Genomic DNA, 21,329 nt, shown 5'->3' with positions numbered 1-21,329 from the left:
AGACAAATTACACAAATATATATATATATATATATATATATATATATATATATCAAAGTTCATGTATCCATAGACAAATTACACAAATATATATCAAAATACATAGACCCATATAAAAAATGTGGTTGATCATGCCATCAAAATGTGTATAATATCAATGTTTCTGTATACAATGTGGCATATGCCATCTCAAAATGCCTCATAACACATCCTATGACAACTATACTATCCTATGCTACTAGTGGATGATCAAAATGTAGCCTCCTACATAAACAAAAAAGGAAAGCCCAAAGTTAGACTACTAAATTTATATGATTCTATGTATCTAACATTGAATTACTCAAATGCATAATGATCTATTTTTTAATGAAGATGTATAGTATTAAAATTTCATCATAAATACTTTTCTTGTCAACCTCTTGCATCGGTTAGGAGTCCTCTCATATCTCCTCGACAATGCCTGAACCTCATTGATTGTGCCCTGTGTATGTTCAAGTATGTTTGTTAGATGAATTTGTACAACTTAAATTATAACATTATGATTCATAGCATGATAAATTTATAACATATAATCAAGAATTCAAACTAAAACTTACCTATGTCAACTCCTCCTCTGGATATAATGGCTGCGTCAGTAAAGATACAAAACTCTGGTGTCCAACCTCCTGTGCACTAGGTGTTTCTTATGAGATACAAAATACTAGTTGTTAATATCATGGAACTCAATTTTGAATTTATTTATTAAAATAATGAAAATAAAGAATAAATGATACTTTTATACATATGATGAGGCTCTCACTACGAATGGAAATGCCAAAGGGTCTATGATGTGGAGTCTGCCTAGACTCATCACCATTAGCCACACCCTATACAATAAAGAATGTAGTTAAATTTCATTACCACAAACATTTTATAAGAATGCATCGATATTTAATCACTTTAAAAGCACCTAATTACCTTTCCCTTGTCAATGGGTTGTGCCTCATCCCCTACACTCTACCCCCCACTGACAAGTGATACTTGCAAGAGAAAAGAAAGATTAGAAACCATATATGATCCAATATCAAATAGAAAAAATAATGAGAACACAACATAATATATCGTAGATGTCTCAAGGCCAAATGAAATAGCTGAGAGTGTGACATTATCAACCTGTTTGAGCTCCTCCTCAGTCATCAACTAAACATGAATGAAGATGACATACATGTATAAGTTAGTATGGGTTAAAAACTAAAATTACTCTATTATAAAGATTAACTTTAAATCACATATGTCGTAACAAAAAAATGTATACATGTACTAACACAGAAGGATTCCATGCATCTGCATGCCCCTCCTCTCTCACGTCAGGGTGTGTTGCCTTTGTACGCACATCTATTATATCCTCCTCAAATACAAACTGATACTCAGAAAGATCACCTATGGGAGCCAAAAAGATATTCTTGCATGTTATGCAAGTATGGGCCACACAGACATGTGATGAGCTTGTCGATGATGAACTTGTGCCAACATCATCAACACGGGTAGGCAACTTTGACCTTACCTAGGATATTAATAGGCTACTCAATCTATGGATCGCTCTAATAGTCTGAGAGCTAGCCTCTGCAATGATATCAGGAAGTTGCACTGGAGGAGGGGGGAGACATCAGTAATGGGGGACAAAAGTGCCAACTTTCTTTTGCTGGGCAAAGGGTCTATCCTAAGGAGCTCCTCCTCCTACACTCATGTTGGGCCTCATTCTCCAAAAGTTCACCTTGAGGCCCAACACAAATTTGACATACGATTTTCTAATGAACTAAAATGGCACCTCTAAATTGCTATGTGGAGGGATGTCAAAAACCATCTACCAATGACCCCAAAAGTTTTCACGTGTAGCCTCATTTGTGTACCATTTAATTGATGATTTGGGCTTTGTGCATTCTACTTGTTTGCCGATTTTTGGGTCCACAAAAAGGCTAACCATATCATCTTTAGTTATATTTAGGGTCGCAACCTCATCATACTCCAACCCATCATCAAACATGGCATGCATTTGGTCATGCCAACAAAGAGCAACATTTTGTTCGCTGGTAAGTGTTTCAATATTATCCACTATGGGGTTTAATGTGGATAACATGGGAGCCAATGCGAGTATAGTGTTATATGTGGTTCAAAAAACCCTCAGTTTGGCGAGGTTTTCAAATATCAAATCTTTAATTTGAGGAGGGTTTTGAGGGAGTAGGGGATCGTTTGGTGGATGGTTTTGAGAGGGCACTAGATTAGTTGGTGGAGGGTTACGAGGAACATTGTTTCCTACCTCAGTATCATCATTTGGTTCAGCCATACCTATTAATTCGCAAAACATAATTTCTATAATAAAAAAACCTAAATTTCAATAATTTCTATTAAAAAAACTTAATTCTTAACAAATTCAATTAAAAATAACTAATTTATAATAATATTCATTCAAAACATTTTTAAAAAACAAAAAAAATCACCCTTATTGTATACCTATTCAGAAATATAATACCTAAATGGAGGTCAACACTCAAGCCAAAAAAACATAATGTAAAAAGAGCTCTCAAGTTTTATTTAAATCTATGTTACAGGTTTCAGGTATCTAATTTCATATCAGATACTTGATATAATATCGAGCGCCTGATTATCAATCAAATACCTGAAAAGGCTTGGTCCTAAATTTTTAGCTTTGGTATTAGGATGGTTGGAAAAAAGTCAGAGGGGATTTTGAAACGCTTTTAGACATTTTCAAACTCCAGTTTTTCACATCACCACTTTTTGGCACACCATGATCCTACACATACCCATAATTAAAAAAATATTTTATTTTTAAAAAATTATAAATATTTTAATATATTTAAGAACTATGTTATTGATTTTATAAAGGTTATACTGTGATTATAGTTGGATGAACAAAGATCAATGACTCCAGTTGTATTTTGTGCTCAATTTGGCAGCATCCGACTAGTTTTTCCAAATGCCCCCAGAAAGAAGATACATGGAAAACATGTATCAAGTTTAAAATCACTATGTTCATAGTAGCACTATTTGATCAACTTAGATCAATGACCCGAGATGATTTTTGGGCAAATCTGGGGAAGGCTCAAACATTTTTATAAATGCGTCTAAAAAGAAGACACATGTCAACTCTAGTAACTAATAAATTAATAATGACATTTCATTATTGAATTATTCATTATCAAATGTCCCCAATTTCTAGGATCTAGTAGTGAGTGTGGAGGTAGCTCAATCCTACGGGCCCAACCCCGTGAAAGTTGGTAGTCTTAGCTAGGGGATTGCCTCTCCTAGGAAGATCTCAAGAGTGGTGGAATTGATAAGGTTCTCTTTGTTGGGTCAACTAAATCATCGGGTCTCTCACTTTGGACCCCATTTCTATAAATGTGAAATGTGGACGTAAATTCCCCTTCAGATTTGAGAGAATGTGGACTTTCCCACCCAGATATTTCTCTTTGTATCTCAGAGTGGTGGAACATCCACATAGAGGATTCTGCCATGTTCAAGGTGGCTAAGAAGCTGGAAAACATAAAGCTGAATATTAGAAAGTGGAACAAGTTTGATTTTGGTAACATATTTCACTCCAAAGCATAGATCTCAAAGGACCTCAACATTATTCAAGATGTCATTCAAAAGGAGGGGTACAATGAAAAGAGGTTGGAGGAAGAAAAATATATTCTAATTGAGCTTCACAATATAATTAGTCAAGAGGAGGTTACTGGAAACAAAGATGAAGGGTTGTCTTGTTAAAAGAGGGGGACCAGAATACTAGGTTCTTCCACTCCTCTACTCTAAAACAAAAAGTTAATAATAGAATCAAGCAAAAGGAAGTTGTTCTAAAAGAGAAAAACAATATAGTTGTTGAGGCTATATCTTTCTTCTCTAATCTTCTTGCAAAAGATCCTAATCTAGTGGATCAAGATCAGCTGGAAATCATTTCAAATATCCTAACTCTGATCTAACCTGAGGAGAACATTATGATTGAGGCTATCCCTTCCCCTCTAGAAGTTGAGCAAGCTATTTTTTCTCTTGCAGCCGACAAGTCCCCAGGCCCAGATAGTTTCCCATCTTTTTTCTTTCAAATGTCCTAGAATGTGGTCCACTTGGATGTCACCAATGTGGTTCAAGAGTTTGTTAGAGCCAAGAATCTAATCAAGGAGGTAAATGTAACTTTCCTTGTGCTTATTTTGAAAGTGGTTGGGGTAGATTCTATGGAACAATTCATACCTATCAGCCTTTGCAACTTGTATTACAATATTATTTCTAAAGTGTTGGCTTCAAAAATTATCAAGGTCCTCCCTTCCATCATAGCACCTCAACAATCTGGCTTTGTTCTAGGGTGAAAAATCCTAGACTCAATTATGACTATCCATGAAGTTATCCACTATTTGGAAGAAGGTAAGAGAGAAGGTTTCCTCCTCAAGCTTGGCATGTTCAAGGCTTATGATTGGGTGGATTGGTCCTTTCTTTTAAAGTTCTTAGAGCCTTTGGGTTTAATTCAAGGGTCATCAAACTTATTAACCAGTTGGTGACAACTACCTCTCTGGTTATTTTGGTTAATTTCCCCCTAGCTTTCTTCAAACCTTCTAGAGGGCTTAAGCAAGGAGATATGATATTTCCCATTCTTTTCATTATTTTGGTTGAATGTCTTGGAAAAATGATTTCTGCCAATAGAAATTCTAGTGCTCTGTCTGGAATCAAACCTTCTTCTGGTCCCCTATTTTTCTCTCACCAAAAATTTGTTGATGACACTATTATGGGAGAGAAAGCCATAGTTGGTGAAGCCAGGGTGGTGAAAAAGACAGAGGAAGATTGCTACTATTATGGGTTATGAATTGGGAAGCCTTCCTTCTATATACTTGGGTCTCCCCATTGGGCCTCAAACCCCCTGATTCTCTTCGGAATAGCCTAATTGACAGGTTTAATAAGAAATTGGTTGGTTGGAAAGGAGTCACTCTTACCCAAGCTGGCAAGATTTAGTTGGTCAAATCAACTCTTCAGAATCTCGTAACTTTTCTTTGAGTCTCTATGGGATTCGTAGCAAGTATGTTGATCATTTGTAGAAGATCTTGAGGAATTTTCTTTGGTTGAGATCAGAAGACAACAAGAGATTTCCCCTGGTGGTGTGGGACAATGTGTGCCTCCCAAAATAGAATGTGGAGTAGGGTATAAGAAAATTGAGACCTTTCAATAAAGTTATCCAAGCTAAATAGACTTGGATAATCTTTTCTAGCAAGGCGGACTGGAGGGACATCATGGAAGACAAATACCTTCATAGACCTTCAATTAGACACTTTCTCTTTGGAGGGTCAAATTTTGAATGGATCAAATATATGAAATGGCATTCTAAGAGCCAAAGAGATAGCCAACAACAAGGCAAAATGGAGTGTTTGTAATGGGAAGGACACCTTATTCTAGCAAGAAAACTGGCTAATCCAAGGGCCTCTTCACAATATTCGTGAATATGAAAGATGGGCCTCTATTTGCATCCATAGGTATGGAAGATTTGTTAGTGATTACAGACAAGGCCATGGTTGGAGAAATCTTTATTTAATATCCAGGGATCTAAAACCTCTAATGACTATTCTCCACTCTATTGTTTTGAATGAGGATCAGGACTAGCTTGTTTGGGAGAACACTTCTAATGGCATCTATTTGGTGGCTTCGAGGTTCCAAGCTATTATGAGGCAAGATTTGAGACCAGACTGGATTAAGGCCTGGTTCCCTTTCTTATCCCTAAAATCAATTTTTTCTTCTAATTTTTACTCTAGAACATGATCTTGACTAAAACAATCTTAGTAAAAGGGATCTTCAAATTCCTAATAGATGTGTCCTTTGCAAAAACAAGGCCAAGTCTATGGATCATTTGCTTATACATTGCTCTCTTTTTAGTCAATCTTTTGGGATGATTTGGTGTGCTCCTATCTCAACCATTGAATTCTTTAGGTAGTGGGATGACTCTTGGAAGGGGTCAAGGCTCCAAGCAATAAGTAAATGAGCTCTACCTCATTTTGGATAAGGATTTTGGAAGGAACACAATAACTGTATCTTCAGGGATGCTAGTCTTCCTGCCAATATTATGTCTGATAAAATTCAAAATGCCCTTTTGGAAAATTATATGTTTAATAAAGGATCTAACCCATTCACAGGTGAAATTGGAAGTAGTAATGATTCTCAGAAAAGAAGAAAGGAATGCCACTAGTCTTTACCCTCAGAGGGTTGGCACAAAGCAAACTTTGATGGTGCAGCCAAATGTTACCCAGGAGCTATGAGCAGTAGACAAGTGATAAAAAATTGTCATGGGTATGGTATAGTGGTGGTTACTTTCCTTTTGGGACACCACACTAATCACTTTAGGCTCGTGCAGCCCTCCAAACAACCAAGCTAGCAAAAGAGGTAGGGGTAAAAAGTTTATGGCTTGAGGGGGATTCAAATAATATCATTAAATGCCTAAGGGGTGAACACCCCCCATCCTAGAGTATAAAGAATATGATGGAGGAAATGAAACAAATATTACTTACCTTCGAGAGGGTCTATGTGTCACATGTTTACTGTGAGGCTAATGTGGTTGCTGAGTGGATGGCCAATGAGGTGGTTAGAAGGGACACGTCATATAGATGGCCAAGTGGTGAGGGGATTCTAATGGCCACTAAAATTTTAATTGAGATTGAGATAATCCAGGGGAGGATAGGAAACATAAAGTGTAATAATGGAAGTTAATGTTGTCAATAATACTTTTAAAGTAATGAAAGCTTGGCACGGGCCAAAATAGAGTTATCATAATCGGGGGGTTTTTTGGCACATTTTCTAGGTGATTGGTAATTGTTATTACAATTTATTTACCAAGGATAGGGAAAGTACAATTTTTGTGAGAAAAACCAGTGTTTGGCTCTTCGCACTTGGAAAACACAGAGTAATTGTTCTAATTTTTTGCAAATAAAAGCATAGGGGAAAGGCATCGTAGAGAGCTAGAGGGTGAAGTAGAGAAGTGGAAGAGGAGATCAAAGGTGTGGGAGAAGCTAAGAGAAGGTGGCATCATGACCTTGATTAAAAAACTTCATGGCTGGGATCCTAATATAATTGACCTTATGGTTAAGTCATGGAAAGATGGGAAGGTGAAGATATATGGTATTGATTTCTAGGTCAATGAAGGGGTCATAGAAGAGGTGATAGATTCTCCTAATTAGGGCATTAAATTCTATAGGGATAAGAAAATATCCCTAAATGTTGTGAAAGACTTTGCTAAGGATGCCAAGGAGATGAAGGAATTAGTGAAGATTGGTGCCTACTATGAATCTGCATCAATAAAGAAACTTTGTAGGTTTGTCCTAAGGGAGATTATCTCTTACATAACACTTGACACTAGGTATGATAGGATCCATATCCACCATTTCATTATCTTAAACCACTTTAGGTGTGAAACAAAAATATCCATCCCTTTCTACATTTTCTTCTCTGCAAATAAGAATATCATGGGTTTTAAGAAGAAAGTGTATGCTAACCCTACCTTCCATGAGGGTCTGTTATTACTTATATATGAGCACTTTAAGGCTCAAACCCATGGAAGAGTTGTAGCCCATAAGGAAGAGTCCTCAGAGGATACGAAAAGCTCTTACCTTCCTTCTGATACAAAGGATAGTGTAGGACTGCATTCGAATGATGAAGAAGAGATGGCCAAAATTATGGACATGGGCAAAAAGAAGAAGAAGAAGTCTAGGAAAGGAATAGAGGGAAGGATAAAGCATGAGGTTAATTGAACTGAGAATTATAATGAAGAGGAAGAGGGGATGGAAATAAATGAGGATGGTAATGTCTAAGGAAAATTGCAACAAAGAATATAATCCTTTCCACATAACCCATAATAGATCTGAAATAAATATGTACTTAACATACACATGCAAGAGAATAGACAACATACTCACAAAAATGTGACACAAGATATAACTTGGGAAACCCTCATTGAGGGAAAAAAAGCGCAGCCTCCAAAATCATCCATCACCATGTATTATTCAGCAAAAAAAACCATTGCAATACAACCATGGAAGCCTTCAAAGCCATAGACACCATCGAGCAATCTATATGAACAAGCATGAATCCGCACATCCCATGCCATGCTTCCAACCTTCACAAATACTCCCTTGGCTAACCTTTCAAGCCTTGTCCTGCTCAACTCTTTTCCTTTTTTCTTTCTATCTTCTCACTACAACAACTACCCTTGTGGCTACTTATATAGTAGCAAGTCCCACAAAACCACCAAGTGGTATTAACCATGTGTTAGAACCATGTGCTACCTAACCCATTGACCCCACTTTTAATATTGGAAATTTAATTCTTTTCCCCAATATTAAATAATTACATCAAATGTTATCACAATGTTACAATACAACTCATCAAGTATATCCCATGGAAATATTTACATGTTGCACGTTCATCTAGGTGCAACATTACATAATAAAATAAAATAATACAATATAAAAATATTATGCAATGTGTGCAACACCCATTATCTCAACATAATGTGAAAGAGGTGGGCACCAATAAGGCACAAAAAAATAGGAAGGATGATAGCCGACCAAAAGGAGGAGGGGTGGAGATAAGGAAGTAAAGAAGGCACATGGTAAGGGTAAGGAGACCATTCTCAAAGCTTGGGAAGAGAGTAAAGAGGAATATGGTTTGAAAAAAAACACTAGTACTCTTAGCACAAAGAGTAGGAAAACTACATGGAGGAACTTTCAAACAAGCACAACGAAAATGGATCTAGTACGAGAGCATATCCATCTAGAGGTTTTAGAGGGAAGGGATGGAAGAATTCAGTTGGAGGAACTCATCAACCCGGCTTTGGTGATTCTAAGTGATAATGTGAGGAAAAATGGGAACGAACCTCCTAAACAATGCCTGCAACAATATGGTGGATAATTTTCGGTCCGTTAAATGGATTTTCCATGAAATAGAAGAGATAAAGTTTAGGATGCAAGGGCAAGAAAGGACAAAAGGGAGGTTGAGACTGACAGAATGAGCAAGTTGGATGCAAGGGTTACTGAGATTGAAAAAAGAGTGCAAAGGATGGTGAGATCTCTCCATATCTCGGCTAACCAGAGCCTCAACATAATCAAAGGATTCTATGACAATATAATTTAGCTGCACTTGATGATGGAGGAAAGCAATAGGGGGAAGGAGGAAAAGAACAAAGAGGAAATTAGGGCTGTAGATGAAGATGGCTTCCTACAAGTTGAGAGCCCGAGCAAAAGAAGGAGATTGGATAAGAGGAAGAGGGAAGAGGTGGTGTCTTTGGATGATAGTCATTTGAAGACTAATGTAACTGAGACCATGAGAGAGCTGGAGCACAAGAATGCAGAGCTGGTCAAAGAAATGGTGCCCTGATTTGTGCTCCTAGTTTTTTGTCTGTCCCCTAGCTTTTGGTTGTTTTTATTTTGTTTAGTTATGGTGGCCTAGTTTGGCTTGTTGTTTTATGTTTCTTTGCTACTAGCACTAGACTTTAAGTAGTATTTTTTTGTTAACTAGTGGGTTTCAGAAACCCTTGTATAAAACTTGTTTTACTTGATGAAAAAAAAATTAATTTTAATTATAACTTTAAGTATTCTATATAAATTAGAATGATTTAACTATATTGTATTAGGTCATTAATTATAGCCTAATATAATTATTGAACTAGTTATCTAACATAAGAGTCAATATATTAAATATTTATAAGCTGCTCTATTTTCATACAAACACATTGATTAACATAACAACTTTTTTTTTATCATCATCAAAAGCATAAAATAATATAGTTATTTTGTTAATGTAAATGATTAAGTTTGAAAGTCAATACACAAATACATAGATTCTTATTTCTATTTATGTTATGAATATCTTCTTATTCAATCACAAAATAATTTTAAAAACATAGCAAATAAGTCAATTTTTTTCTTTAAAAAAATATAAAACATCTTTATTCAATTTATTTTTAATTAATAATTTTTTATCTTTAATAAAAATATGTTTTACTCTCCTTAAATAAATTATTACAAGCTATGAAAAATACAAGCCACTACGTAACACTTGTTTTATCATAAGAGATCTTATTCAAATCTAAAATTTTAATCTTGGATATACTTTAGATTGCTTTGGACAATTGTTAATGCAATTATATTATTATTACAATATAATTATAATAAATATGATATTTTCATTTAATAATGTCATTAGTGTTAATATGATAAAAGTGATGCCCCGACTACCGTTGGATGAACAAAGATCAACGACTCGAGATGTATTTTAGGCAGATTTGGGTAGCACTCAACTTGTTTTCCTAAATCACCCCAAAGAGAAGACACATGGCATACATATATCACATGTGAAAAATCTCTATTTATTTAGACATGGTAAATAACATAGTGACATACGGTGACACAACATCATCATCATTTATATTGTACCAGAAGGGGACCAAAGGAGACACACCGACCACCATTCAATCAACAAAGATCAATAACTCCATATGTATTTTGGGCTGATTTTGGCAACAATCAATTCATTTTCTCAAATTTTCACAAAAAGTAGACACATGGCATATACATATCAAGTGAGAAATGAGTATGATGTTGTGTGTTTATGCGACCTCTAAAGAGGTGACAGTCAATTCTCTAACCACCGTTGGATCATCAAAGATCAATGGTTGGAGATGTATTTTGAGCCGATTTGGCTAGACTAATCATTTTTTCCAAAATTTCCCCAGAAAAAATCTTCTAAAAGAAGACTTTGATGAAACTAATATAAATTGTACATGCAAGGTACAAGGATAGCTACAATGTTTTATAAGTTTCACATTATAAGTTATAGTTACCTTTGGCATTGTTGTCAAAGGGGGAGAAGTATGTTGAGAAAGAGAATCAGTAAGGAAGATTAAGTTAAAGGGGGAAAGTATGAATGGAAAATAAATAAAGACTAAGTATGGAGTGAATATGCAAAGAGAGAAAATGATGCTACTGCTAAATAGAAGAAGTTCATATCCTAAGAGGGAGAAATATTAAAGAAGTTTTCTACTATTGAAGATAGAGATTGACAACACCTAAATGAAGCTTTCTGACATAAAGAGTTGTGAGCTGAATAGTTTTATTGTTGTCAATGCATACATTTGATTATCTTATGCAATGTTTTGTAATGTAAAATCATACATTATATGTTGTCATCAATGCCAGATAGGGGAGATTGTTAGCCCATATTGATGATGTAACTGAGAATGTTTTTTATTATGGAAAATAGGATTCACAAGGGCCTCAAAACCCAAACTGTACAAAGTTTGAACAAAAAAAAATGCTTAAAGTAACAGAAGAAACACTAAGCTACCAGCTAAGACAACTTTCCAAACAAAATATATAGTTAGGAAAAAACCAGGGAAGTAAGACAAAAAATAGGACTAGCCAGAAAAAGCCAAGGCTCTCAGGCGATGTCTCTAAGCATTTCTACTGCACTTATCTCCAACTTTGATAGTCTACCAGTAGCCTCCTTCAAGTCTGAGAGATCTTGGTTAGGGGTGAGGGTGTCCTTCCTCAAGCTGTCATCAGGGGTCCTATCCTTTACACTATGGAGGGCGGGGTCCTCCTCCTTAATACTTCTTTGCTCCTCTATATTGTTAATGAATAGCTTAATATTCTCATTGGCCTCTTCGAGAATATTATAGCTTTGTTCCACTATAACCTGCATCGATCTCTCCATCATTTGGACCCTGCTCTTGACATCCTCCACTCTATTATATGTGCTTGTTTCCTACTCTGTAATCCAATTCTTAAAGCTATAGTTCTCCCTTTCCAAGTTGCTCACCTAATATTTAAGCTCTTGGATTTCATGGAAAATCCACTTGGTTGTACGGAAGATGTCCATCGCAATTGTTTATGGTGCTATTGAGGACATCCATCTCCGGATACTCCTTAGCAGAGTTGCTAAAAATCACCAAGGCAGGGTCAACCAACTCTTCCATTTGGATTTTATGCTCTTCATTTTCTTTGATGAGATTTTTGATCATCTCATGATTGATCCCCATTTTAGCAAAATTGGTATCAAAGTTCTGCCACACCACATATATGTCCTTCCCCAAGATCGAGCATCTATATTTGGTGGAGTCAAATACCTCGAAGCCCTACTCATGTTCCTCCCTATCACTCTAGTTGTTTCCACCCCCTCCTACTCCTCCCCCTATATATCCTCCTTGGCCTCAACAAGTTTCATTTTCCTGCTCCTGGAAGTCGTGATCTCGTCCTCTTTGTTGGTCAGCAATTTGATGGGGATGCTTCTCTTGCCCTTCTTCCTATCCAAGCCTTCCCTGCCTTTGAGATCCTCCTCTCCTTTGGCACTTTCTTCCACTATATCCATGCCTTCAGCTCTTTTTTTATAGTCCTTGTCTGAGGAAGTATCAGGGCCCTGCTTGGAGTCAGGAAGAAGTTTTTTCTCCTTCCTTTCCATTTTGACTATTCTTTTCCCTGAGTTGCATTGTATAACTAAGAATGTTATGAATGTATGTAAAAAAATTATATCAATTGTTATATTTTCATTGATGTCAAGTCTTAGTTGATTAGAGATTATGCTAATTTAGTAGAGTGTCATATCATTTGATTGTTGAAGAGGAGTTGAAGAAAATATGTTGATGATAGAGTATTGAGTAGTATGGTATTCAATGGGCACTAGAATGAGTTGGATAGTGATAATATAATGTTGGTTTGATTATTTTACAATCATGTAATCTAATAATGTAATGATCTATACAAGATATACTGAGTGACAAGGTGAAAGAAGGAGATAGAGTTCACCGAGTGACTAGATTTGTCGCTAAGCAATTGGCTAAGCAAGTTAAAGATCATTGTTAATCAAGTTTAGTATTAACTGAGTAACTTATTACCCTAGTGAAAGTAATAGCTAGAATAAAAAGTTCATAAAGTTAGAATTTGAGGCTGAATTTTGGCAAAAATAAAGAATGTTTGAGAAGTTTAAAGGCACAAGTCAAATTTTTTAACAAGATCTACGACTAGAAAAATATAATGAAGATATGATGATGGAGATTGAATAAGGATAAGGATGTGCACAAAGTTCAATAAAATTTCTATTTTTTGAGTGTCTAGATTCATTTTATTTGGTATGAATTTGAGATTGACGATTGTGATTAAGTGGCAAAATCTGGAAGCAAAGAGACTACTATTTAAGGAGAAGTTGGAGCAAGTTTTTGGTTATTAGCTAAATGTTGAATGGAGGCAAAGTGTTGAATGAATAGAAGAAGTTTAAAAAATCAAGGAGAATCGAGAAGAGCAAAGAGAAGATCAAAACAAAGTTAAGATAAAGGTGACAGTGAGGTGTGAATCAGCCAATAAGAGATCAAAATGAAGAGATCGAAAATAAGACCAAGTAGAACATAGATCTAAACAAGCAAGGTAGTTGTTGGTATAGATATGTATTTACTATTTAAAATTTACTTAAGTTTACTTAAATTTACTTAGGATAATGCATATTCATATTAGTTTTCATGTAGACACCTAGGAGTTTGTGTATTCATATGAGTTGTCATGTAGACAACATAGTAGTTTACACTTCAATTGAGCACATATTGTCTACTACATCTCTTTGTGAGATACACCTTTATATTCTTATCCTTTCATTATTGCACATACATTCATGCATAATGAAGGATAATCCACTCTTGGTGGACATGTGCTTAGTTGTTGCTCATCTCTTTGCATGACTCTTAGTCATCTTGATTGTCTTTATATACAAGGTACTTCTATGATGTATTCATCTAAAATATATTATCATTTGATTATAATTGAAATTCTCATTTGATCATCTCTCGTCTCTCTTGTGCTATCTCTTGTGCTTCTAGATCTTGGCATTGCATTATTTCCTTAGGCAAATTCTTACATGGTATCTGAGCTAAAGGATCGTACATTTGCTAGCCATTGGAGAGCTTCATTGTCTCACATCTTGGAGGGCCATGATTCAGATCTAGGATATCCACAATTATTGTGAGCATTTTGAGCAAGATCTGACCTTGCCATTGCGTCCAAGTGGCCATTATGGTGATTTTTTACTATAAATTTGCCGATGTTGGGAAAAAGTCAAATTTGAGGGGAAAAATTGCAAATCAGGCTTGGAAGCCTAATTTTCCCATTTGGAGGATTACAACAAGCTCGTCATGGTATGGTAACCCTTATTTCCAAATTGGATAATTTCCATTTTTGAAATTTTACAATTTATCTTCAGAAATAAAAAATCATTTCAATTATTATCAGTGGGAAAATATTTTGGCTTGAAGGTGTGGTTCTTTGTTAGATTTGTATAAAGTTGTAGGTAGGCAATCAAACGTTGGATCCAGAGATTGAAGGAGATTTGATTGTATCTTGCTTTGTCTTAGTGCAATCTGCAACTTTCGATCACCAAGAAGCTTGATTTACAAGTGCACACCATAGATTGTCACTCCATTGGCCCTGTCAGCCAGCACACAATGCATAGATCCAAACATTTTCATTGATGGTTACCATCATCCCAATTACATTGAGCTCCATTGTTGTCCCAATCCAAATTGGAACATTGTTTGCTAGTTGCATTGCCCATTCTCAAATCAAGCATATTGTCATGTGGGCCTTCTGTGGTCTGACTTGAGCCTAATTTGACATTCATAGGTGTCATGTGGAGACTCTCACATTTCTTGTCAACATTGAGAAAATTAGTTTCACCCCACCGAGATCCTCACATTTTAGTCGACACCAAGCATTAGTGGATCTGATCCACGCTAATTCTACTCTTGCCACACACACCTTCAAATGGGTCACTCACAATTTGGTCTTCTAAAGACATTGAAATGATCACATTCTATACTACTACATATTGCATTAGACATCATGGACACCTTAACTCAGGCACATCATCACATTGAAGCTCCAAGCACTCATCATGAGCATTGTTTGACTGATCACACATTGCACAACCAACGACAAATTACACCCACAGTTTATAAATCTGGGTCACATTGAGCATCATCACCAACTATCCATACATGCAGCATCTCACAGATCACACACATCCGCATTTGATAGAAACGGATTGCTAATTTTCCTATTAAAAATTTATATTTTTTGTAATTAATAAATACATTAAATTTGACACCCATTCAAGTGTCATAGGGCTCTCTCTTTTTGGCATTGATGGGAGGTAGAACATCAAATTTAGACTCTAGTTTTTTTGACATCAACAAGCATTTGAATTTTGGACCCCTCTTCATATGCTTTTTTTATTTGAAAGTCTAACTTCAAAGAGTCATATCTCGATAATTTTGACTCCAAATTGAGCGCAAATTTTATTTTATTTTGGGCTAAATTTCCTAAATTTTGCATTGGTGCAGCTATTTTCTAGTTTTGGTGAGTAGATTTTGTAGAATTATAAGATTTTGGTGACTATACCTATCCAATCCCACATTTTGAAACTTTGGAGGTTCCATCTAGGCTCATACGAACACATTTTCAGGTGTTGTTTATTTTTTAAAGTGTTTGATTTTTTTGTCTACTTTCCAGATATGATATTAGTTTGGAGAAATTGTAATTAGATATTGTACTTTCAACATTTGGTCATTTTTTTTACCTATTTTAGCATTTGTAATTGAGTAGAATATTGATAGACCTGGTGTCTTATGTACTTGTGTCTGCTATAGCTTCATCATTTATGTTGTAACCATCAAAATCATAGGTTCACTTTGGTCCATTTTGACAAGTGGCCTATTCTACACAAACTAAATATAAAGTGCCAAAGCATCTTTTCTTTTCTTTTCTTTTTCTTTTTTTGTGGGTGGGCGGGGGGGGTTCTTTAATTAAGTGATTTTGGGGGTGTCTTATGTGATTGTTCTTGCTTTTTGTACCATAAGTTCTTCTTCATTTTCCAAATTAACTCCACATAGCTATGTCACATGGAAAGAAAATGTATGGAGCAGGTTAATGTAGAAAGGATTGAATCTCTTTGTGAATGGAACAATTCCAATTCCCTCTGGTCCTAATGTAGATCCTAAGGAAACATTTGCATGGAAAATTAAAGACTCTAAGGATTTCAAAATCATTAAAGAATTGGGCATTGAAGATCTTTTGTTTCACATTACACCCTTGAGTAGTTCCCAGGAAGCTTGGGATAAACTTGAAAGTTTGTATGGTAAAGTAGATGAAGATAAGGAATTTACAATTCAACAAAAACTACTCAAATTGGATCCTAAAAAATTTGACATAATCCAAGATTTCACCAACAAGGCTAATGAGTTGAGAGTATAACTTAAAAATTGTGGTATTACCATAAAGGATTACCAATTGATTCATCATATGATGGACAATCTTCCTTGAGAGTATGTAGCCTTTGTCTCAAGCTACAATACTCACAACTTTCCAATGGGAAGTGCATTCACTACACCTTCATTTGAGTCATTTGGAGAGATGTTGATGTTGGAAAAATAAACAATGAGTATGGGAATTCTCAAGTCATTCAATTCTAAGGGATTGGTAGCTAATCAAGGAAATCAAGGAAAAAAGAAGCAAAACAAGTGGAAAAAAGGACACAAAATGAGAAATAAATAAACCTCCTCACCACAATACAACTCCAATAATAAGGGGAAATCATCCAAGAGGGATTTTCTTACTCGTGCATAGTGCAAGAAGAGTGGACATGAAGAACATCATTGCTATAAGAAGGAAATTGATGAACTAAATAATCTTCTCAAGAAGATCCAAATATATATACCTTCAAGTATGACTACTTCCTCTTATTCTTCACATTCATATAAAGGAAAGGATCACATGGAAAGAGTTCAAGCCTTAGTTACTACTTCAAGTCAAGATTCATGGAGTTGGCTTCTAGATTCAGGGACTTCTCATCATATGGCATCTTCATAGTCTTTGTTTTCATCATTTGATCCTTGTCATTTTTCTACATATTTTGATGGGAAATCATACTTACATGAGTTTGATTTGGAAAGGAACTATTGATAAGGGGGAGGGATACTTCAAATATGTTTTCTGCATACCTCACCTAAGTCATAACTTTATTTCCATCTGTCAACTCACTCATGGGAATACAAGGAGGATTGTGGAATTCACACTTGATTTAGTTTTTATCAAAGACTTGGAGACTAGAGAGGTTCTTTCTATAGGGGTGGTTGATCATGCATCTTGGCTATACCACTTCTCAAACTTTTCTCATGATGATGATAGTGATTTCTCAGTAGATTTTGATCACACTTCAAGTGTTGACTCAGACTTTGAGGAGGACTTTGGCTACTTGAACTTGGGTATTCTCACATGTGATCAAGTTTTTGAGCCATCTATTTCTTCTCATCCTACTGATATTGTATCTACTATTGCTCTTGATGATACTTGTATTTACCCAACCATGGGTTCAATAGGATACTCATTGTCTTCCATACTTAGTTCCATGGGATGACTACTTGACAAACATTTCCAGTTTGTTTATGGAGTTATATATTGCAGATTTAGGAGACATTATTGATGGTATTCATCTTTTCTTTGTTGAAGATGATCCTTCTTCAGTTGTTGTGAGGGAGCATGCTGACCCTCATCTTCATTCTCTACTTGATCAGTCTTTTAAGGTTGACATGATGGTAGATCCTTTGATACAACAATTGGAGGAGGTCACTTTCTCATTAGAGGAGATATTTGAGTCTTTGACACATGTTCTACATTAATCATTAGTTGAACTTGATTTGTCTTTTTTAGTGGAGTGGTATAGTACACATGATTTGAAGGAGACACCTTTCAATATTGACATGGGGACACTTGAGTAGGTTTCAGAGATTCCATACATTTTGAGGTTTAAATTTTAAGGTTTCTTCCTACAAATGGGGGAGGCTTCATTGATACACCTTTGGTTTAGTTTCTTCCTAAGGGGAGGAATGTTGTTCTAGACTCATGGAGAAGCTTCTATATTGAGCCTAGAGCATCTACCACATGTGTACATTCTACATTGGGGGAGGGCTAGTTGGTCTCTCTTCCACTTCTTCCCTCTTATGGGGGGGATCTTTTCCTCACATGAGGTCTTCTTCTCTCTCATTTTCTTTTATTGTACTTATCTCTCTTTTTGGAGGGGGGTTTTCCCATGAGATTTTCCCTCTTTCTTCGCTTTATGAGAGATTGCATTACATCTCTTTTGCACTTGTAGTTTGTAAATGGGTACCTAACAAGGCCTAGTAACTAGGACCCATCTTGCATTATTATCTAGCTTTTGTGAGCTTAAGTAAGTTCCCCTAAGTTTCACTTAGGGGGGGGTGTTGGTGTAAAATAGTACTTACTATTTAAACTTTACTTAAGTTTACTTAGGATAATGCATACTCATATTAGTTGTCATATAGACACCTAGGAGTTTGTATATTCATATGAGTTGTCATGTGAACAACACAGTAGTTTGTGCTCCAATTGAGAACATGTTGTCTACTACATCTCTTTATGAGATACACCTTTGTATTCTTATCCTCTCATTGTTGCATCTAAATTCATGCACAATGGAGGATAATCCACTCTTGGTGGACATGTGCTATGTTTTTTCTTATCTCTTTGCATGACTCCTAGTCATCTTGATTGCCTTTATATACATGGAACTTCTATGATGTATTCATTTGAAATATATTAACATTTGATCATTATTGAGATTCTCATTTGATCATCTCTTGACTCTCTTGTACTTTCTTTTGTGCTCCTAGATCTTGGCATTACATTATAGCCTTAGCAAAATTCTTATAGTAGTCGTAAACCTAACAAATCATTTGGTTTGTTACTTTCTAACAATTGTAGCAAAAAAATCTCTTAACTAAGTGGACCTAACAAGTCAATGAAATCCTATATGGTAGCATTGGTTAGTGATAAGGTCCAAATGATCTTTTTGTATAAGTCCTCTAACTAGGTCACATTAACAACATGTGTATGTAAACCTTTAACATCGTTGGATCCTAGAAGAGCTCACTTTAGAAGAGTGGAATTATTTGGGTTGCTAGTCCCAGGTGATTATTCCCATTACAGGGTTTCCACATTTAAAATCATAGTGTTAAAATGTGAATGTTATTATGTTGCAAGTTATTTTTTATGTTATTTACTTACTACTTCAACTCGGTAATGACTAGGTAACAATGAAGTTATATTTTTGATATTCGGTAATAATAAAAATAGTGAGTTAACAGTTTGGTATAAATTGGTTATAAAGAGTTAATTGTGAAGATGAATGAGATCATCGAGTGATTTCTTTTGATGTTTATGAATTTTTATTGGTACTAAAATGTTTGAAGGGACAGTAGGATAACTAGACATAACTGATCCTCCCAACCCCTCCCCCCTCAGTTATCTAATAGTAGCAATACCTTGCTACTTTCTATCATTCACTTAGTGTTTCCATTATTTTCCTGTGATTTTAGTTATATGTTTCTTTTTTTAACCATGAAATCATTGCATGTAATGTAATAGAAAGAAATAATTAGAGGAAATGGTAAGGGAATCATGTAGAATGTTGATATAATGATTGCTTTCTATTGTATTTTTTGTGAATGAGTAAAGTATCTTGCAGGTTTTAGTAGAAACATGGGGTTTTGTCTATGTTTATAATTGTCTTCGACAAATTTACTGAAATCATTTCTTTTTGAGCGATTTATTCATTGTTTACTACTCTACTCACAATGTTTTCATTTTTAATTATGGGTTTGTGAGGGTTTTTTAAGGTTCAATTGCAAGTAATAATGTCAAAGAAGGAAATCATTAGGAAAAAAAAGGGAAATGAAAAATTGGGGTTTTTGCGGGTTTCGAAAAAATAGATGAAATGTTAAAGGGTTTCTTTAAATGATAATTTAGTTGTGGTTAAGGGTTTTTTATGATTAAACAGTGTTGATAGGTGTATGTTTGTCTTGTTCTGGATCTAAATCATTCAATGTACAATGATAGAAATAAATAATTAGTCAAAATGGTCAAGTAATTGTGTAAATTATCGATATAATCTTTGGCTGTCTGTTGTGCTTTTGTGAATCTCCATAATTTCTTGCTTTCATCAGATTTTATATGGAGGCCTCTCTATGTTTATCATTGTTTTCTTCATACTTACCATATTCATGTTCTATTGACAAATTTTTCATTTCTCATATAGGGTATTCGAAGGTTTTAGGATGATAACTTGTAGGAAATTTTATGAAGCAAGGAAATAATGTGAAGAAATGGGAACTAAAAAATTAGGGTTTATGTATGTTTCAACAATATTAGAGGATATGTAACAGGAATTTATATGTGCTTATAGTTGTTTGTATCAATATAGGGTTTCTACCTGTCTAAGGTTTCTAAGGATTTACACGTTCTAATAGTTGTATGTACTAATCAATCTAGTTTTAAAATATTGCATGTAATGTGATAGAAATAATTAATTAGAGGAAATGGTAAAGCCATTGTGTACATTGTTGATTAAATCATCTGTTTAACTTAGTGCATGTAATGATAGTCTTGTGGTGTTTCTAACGATTTTCTTGTTCTCATATTTGTATGTTTCAATCTTTCCACCTTGAAATCATTATGTATAATGTGGTAGAAACAAATAATTAGAGGAAATAGTAAAGAAAATGTGTACATCATTGACTTAATCATATGTTTGCCTCATTGTTTATAATGGTACTCCAATAGTTTTTTGAATGATTTTCCTATGATCATTGTTGTATGTTTAAATCTTTCCACCTTCAAGTCATTGCATGTAATGTGATGGAAAGAAATAATTAGAGGAAATGGTAAAGAAAATGTGTACATTGTCGATTTGATCATATGTTTGACAAATTATTTGTAATGATACTCCAATGTTGCTTCTGATCATTTTTTTGTGATCATAATTTCTTGTTTCAATCTTTCCACCTTCAAATCATATTGAATGTAATGTGAAAATTTTTTTTAGAGGAAATGATAAATAAATAGTGTACATTGTCAATTTAATCTTTATTTGGCATTGTAATAATTTGTGTATCTCCATAGTTTCTTCTACTCTTTGTTTAAAATATGGCAAATTCTCTGTGTTCGTCATTGTCTTCCACATATTGTTATTCAGAAAAATTCATCACCCACTCATGCTTCTAGCCACCCACCTTTTCAATACTTACCTTACCTATGACCTTTCTTAATTTGTCATTCATTTGTTGGAAACTTTTAATATATTCATTTCCATACTTATACTGTCTGCATTTCTTCATTCAGGTAACTATTTGCATTATTAAGTTATCATCAATGTATGCATTGTTCATGTGACATTTACTATGTGCATCATTGAATTGACAT

This window comes from Cupressus sempervirens, chromosome 3, assembly GCF_028749045.1.
Source record: "Cupressus sempervirens isolate cs-2001-9-10 chromosome 3, ASM2874904v1, whole genome shotgun sequence".
Lineage (NCBI taxonomy): Eukaryota > Viridiplantae > Streptophyta > Pinopsida > Cupressales > Cupressaceae > Cupressus > Cupressus sempervirens.
This window is presented reverse-complemented; position numbering follows the sequence as displayed.